Raw genomic sequence first — 5,413 nt, 5'->3', positions numbered from 1 at the left:
CTTTCTAGAATAATATCTTGACTGACAATTTATATATAAGGCTAGGCGACTAAGACAATAAAATATTATCTATTGCAAAAGAATGAAGGAAGGGAGGAAGGGAGGGAGGGATGAGGGAGTGAGGGGAAAGAAAAAGGGAAAAAGACAAAAGAAGGATGGAGGGAAATGATGAACACTGGGTGTTATGTGTAGGTGATGAATCACTGAATTCTACACCTGAAACTGTTATTACACTGTATATTAACTAATGGAAATTTAAATAAAAACTTGTAAAAAGAAGAAAAAAAGAAGGATGGAGGGAAGGAATGAAGGGAGAGGAAAGTACCTTGTGTGGGTGTCTCAAGTGACTAATCTCCTTCTGAGTGAAGTCAGTTGGGGTCTCATAAGCCAAATCTTTTCAAATGAGTATTAATATTATATTCCTACAAGTGACTAAATTTTAGAATGTTAAACCTACTATAGACAAAGTTTTGGATCTTTCAGCTCTCCATCTGTCAGGGAAAGAATTGGCAAGGGTAGGGCTGACTCACATGATGGTAACTTCTTCTAGACTTGTATTATTTCCCTGGCCATATGAATATCATGGGCATTCTATGTGCTTGAGCAGAAAGTCTCTCTATGCTTTTTGTTATTATTTTTAATAAACTCTATATACCCAGAATTCATATCAGCACTGGAGGTTTCAGTTCTTAAAAGGAAATGAGGATTAACTAAGATTGGTTCCATCTCTACTGTGTCCTGTCAAATGTGGGATTCGTCCTCCTCCTAGTACCTGGTTAACAAAGATAGATAGCCCAATATAACCCAACCAGATTAAAAGGTAACCCACCAAAGAAAAATTAGAGATTGGCTATCATGGATCTCATTAATGTAAAGTTTATTGTTTGCCAGTTCTAATGCATGAGTATCTATGGTTTTCTTGGGCTCACAGATTCTTCAGATATTTTATTGGTGGATAATGACATGATAACCTATTGATATACTCAAAGTAGGCAGTGAAAAGCCCATGGCTAGGCGAAAGTTGTACATTCTGACAAGGGGTTATTTAAATCTAAAAAACATTTTCCCTTAAGTCTAAAAAAATATTTTCCCATCAACATAACAACTCACAGTTACCTTTGTGGAAACATGATTAGGAAGATATGAAGGTTGAGCCTACTAGCATGATTTTGACCTGATTTCTGAGATATTTATCTTTAGAATCTTCAGCCCATACACTTATGGTATATTTTTATTTATTTATTTATTTGTCAGAGAGAGAGCATGAACAGGGGGAGTGGCAGGCAGAGGGAGAAGCAGGCTCCCCGCTGAGCAAGGAGCCCAATGCAGGACTTGATCCCAGGACCCCATGATCATGACCCGAGCCAAAGGCAGACACATAACCAACTGAGCCATTCAGGCATCCCACACTTATGATATTTTTATTATCTTTCAGCATCTTTTAATATGTGACACTGAGATGTATCCAGATGGATCTGGGGGCTCCTGATATATTTGCATCCTACATGTCCTCTTCAGGTTCAGCATCAGTATGTCAGTTAAATGCCTACAATATATAAAATCCAATAACTTTTTTCCAAAGCAATCTACAGATTTAATGCAATCCCTATCAAAATACCACCAGCATTGGGGGCGGGGCAAGATGGCGGAGGAGTAGGAGACCTGGATTTCGTCTGGTCTCAGGAATTCAGCTGGATAGGGATCAAACCATTCTGAACACCTACAAACTCAACAGGAGATCGAAGAAAAGAAGAGCAACAACTCTCTCATCAGAAAAGCGACCACTTTCTGGAAGGTAGGACGTGCGGAGAAGTGAATCCGAGGCGATATTTGGGAGGATAGGCGGCGGGGGAGGGGCCTCCGTCGGCTGCCTCTGGCAAGTGATAGAGCCGCGGAGCACAAAATCGGAACTTTTAAAAGTCTGCTCCGCTGAGGGATGTCACTCCGGTGGCTAAGCGGGGGTGGAACCCTCCGGGACAGTGTGGTCTCAGGACCCTCGGGGTCACAGAAAGACCGGGGGTGCCTGAGTGTGGCAGAGCTCCCAGGTATCGGAGCAGGGAAGCCAGCTGCAGAGGCGGAGCCCAGGCGCGGGCTCTCAGCTCCGGGTGGCCATCAGCCGTGATCCGCGGCACAGTCGGGCCACTGCCCCTCCAGCAGGGACCCAACAAGCGGCAGATCCGGGGAGACTCACCTTCCTCCCCCGGGAGGAGCCGTGCGGGAGTGCACCGCAGGGATCTGCTGGGTTTGGAGACTCCACACGGGGTCGGGTGCCAGAGATAGAAACGCGCGGTCACAGGCCGGGTGAGCACGGAGTGCGGCCGGAGATCGGGGAGACGGGAGTGACTGACGGCTTTTCTCTGGGGGCTCACTGAGGAGCGGGGCCCCGAGTTCTCCGCTCCTCCGCGGCGGAGATTGGGAGGCCGCCATTTTCACTCTCCGCCTCCAAAGCTGTACAGAAAGCTCGCAGGGAACAAAAGCCCCGGAGAACAAACCCGAGCAGATTACTTAGTTCAGACCAGCAAGGGCAGGAAACTTCCGCCTCCGCAAAGACATTTGGAAACCACGGCAACAGGCCCCTCCCCAGAAGATCAGCGAGAACAGCCAGCCAAGACCAAGTTTACCCATCAATGAGAACGGCAGAACTCCAGCTCTAGGGGACTACTGCACATAGAATTCATGGCTTTTTTACCATGATTCTTTAGTCTTTCAAAGTTATTATTATTTTTTTAACTGTCTTTTTTTTTAATTTTTCTTTTTCCCTTTTTCAACCAACATCTTATCAATCGCTTTTTAAAAAAAATTTTTATTTTTCATTTTTAGAGTCATATACTATCCCTTCATAGTAGTTACCCTTATTTTTGGCATATATATAAGTTGTTCTCTCTTTAAAATTTTGAGATACAGTTTCTTCTAACAGATCAAAATATACCCTAAATCTCTAGTGTATGGCTTTGTTCTAGTCTCCTGCCTGATCACATTCTCTCCCTTTTTTTCTCTCTTTTTTTAATCCTCTTCTTTCTTTTATCAAACAACTTCTTATCTTATCAATTCCTTTTATAAAATTTTTTATAATTTTCATCTTTACAGTCATATTCCATCCCTTCATTGTATCAACCCTTATTTTTGTACCTATATAAGTTTTTCTTTCTCTAAAATTTTGGGAGGCATTTTCTTCTAACAGACCAAAATACACCCAAAATCTAGTGTGTGGCACTGATCTATGCACCAGCCTGATCATATTTGATCATATTCTGTTTTTTTTGTTCTATTTTTGTTTATTTTTATCTTTATCTTTTTCTTTTTTCTTTCTTTCCCTTTCTTTTCCCCCAGTTTCAGGTCTTATCTGATTTGTTTAGAGTATATTTTCTGGGGACATTGTTACCCTGTTAGCATTTTGTTCTCTCATTCATCTATTCTCCTCTGGACAAAATGACAAGATGGAAAAAATCACCTCAACAAAAAGATCAAGAGGCAGTACCGACTGCCAGGGACCTACTCAATATGGACATTAGTATGATGTCAGATCTAGAGTTCAGAATCATGATTTTAAAGATACTAGCTGGCCTTGAAAAAAGCATGGAAGATATTAGAGAAACCCTTTCTGGAGAAGTAAAAGAACTAAAATCTAACCAAGTCAAAATCAAAAAGGCTATTAATGAGGTGCAATAAAAAGTGGGGGCACTAACTGCTAGGATAAATAAGGCAGAAGAGAGAATCAGTGATATAGAAGACCAAATGATGGAAAATAAAGAAGCTGAGAAAAAGAGAGATAAACAACTACTGGACCACGAGGGCAGAATTCAAGAGAAAAGCCATACCATAAGATGAAACAACATTAGAATAATTGGGATCCCAGAAGAAAAAGAAAGAGAGAGGGGGGCAGAAGGTATATTGAAGCAAATTATAGCAGAGAACTTCCCTAATTTGGGAAAGAAAACAGGCATCAAAATCCAGGAGGCACAGAGAACCCCTCTCAAAATCAATAAAAATAGGTCAACACACCGACACCTAATAGTAAAACTTACGAGTCTCAGAGACAAAGAGAAAATCCTGAAAGCAGCTCGGGAGAAGAGATATGTAACCTACAATGGTAGAAACATTAGATTGGCAACAGACCTATCCACAGGGACCTGGCAGGCCAGAAAGGACTGGCAGGATATATTCAGAGCACTAAATGAGAAAAATATGCAGCCAAGAATACTATATCCAGCTAGGCTGTCCTTGAAAATAGAAGGAGAGAGAAAAAGCTTCCAGGACAAACAAAAACTAAAGGAATTTGCAAACACGAAACCAGCCCTACAAGAAATCTTGAAAGGGGTCCTCTAAGCAAAGAGAGACCCTAAAAGCAACATAGGCCAGAAAGGAACACAGACAATATACAGTAACAGTCACCTTACAGGCAATACAATGGCACTAAATTCCTATCTTTCAATAGTTACCCTGAATGTAAATGGGCTAAATGCCCCAATCAAAAGACACAGGCTATCAGACTGGATTAAAAAACAAGACCCATCGATATGCTGTCTGCAAGAGACTCATTTTAGACCCAAATATATCCCCAGATTGAAAGTGAGGGGGTGGAAAACCATTTACCATGCTAATGGACACCAAAAGAAAGCTGGGGTGGCAATCCTTATATCAGAAAAATTAGATTTTAAACCAAAGACTGTAATAAGAGATGAGGAAGGACATTATATCCTACTTAAAGGGTCTATCCAACAAGAATATCTAACAATTGTAAATATCTATGCCCCGAACATGGGAGCAGCCAATTATATAAGGCAATTAATAACAAAAACAAAGAAGCACATTGACAACAATACAATAATAGTGGGGGACTTTAACACCCCCCTCACTGAAATGGACAGATCGTCTAAGCAAAAGATCAACAAGGAAATAAAGACTTTAAATGACACACTGGACCAAATGGACTTCACAGACATATTCAGAACATTCCATCCCAAAGCAACGGAATACACATTCTTCTCTAGTCCCCATGGAACATTCTCCAGAATCGATCACATCCTAGGTCATAAATCAGGTCTCAACCGGTACCAAAAGATTGGGATCATTCCCTGCCTATTTTCAGACCACAATGCTTTGAAACTAGAACTCAATCACAAGAGGAAAGTCGGAAAGAACTCAAATACATGGAGGCTAAAGAGCATCCTACTGAAGAATGAATGGGTCAACCAGGAAATTAAAGAAGAAGTAAAAAAATACATGGAAACCAATGAAAATGAAAACACAACTATTCAAAATCTTTGGGATGCAGCAAAGGCAGTCCTAAGAGGAAAGTATATAGCAATACAAGCCTTTCTCAAGAAACAAGAAAGGTCTCAAATACACAACCTAACCCTACACCTAAAGGAGCTGGAGAAAGAAGAGCAAATAAAGCCTAAACCCAGCAGGA

The sequence above is a fragment of the Neomonachus schauinslandi genome, chromosome 12 (genome assembly GCF_002201575.2).
Source record: "Neomonachus schauinslandi chromosome 12, ASM220157v2, whole genome shotgun sequence".
Taxonomy (NCBI): Eukaryota; Metazoa; Chordata; class Mammalia; order Carnivora; family Phocidae; genus Neomonachus; species Neomonachus schauinslandi.
This window is presented reverse-complemented; position numbering follows the sequence as displayed.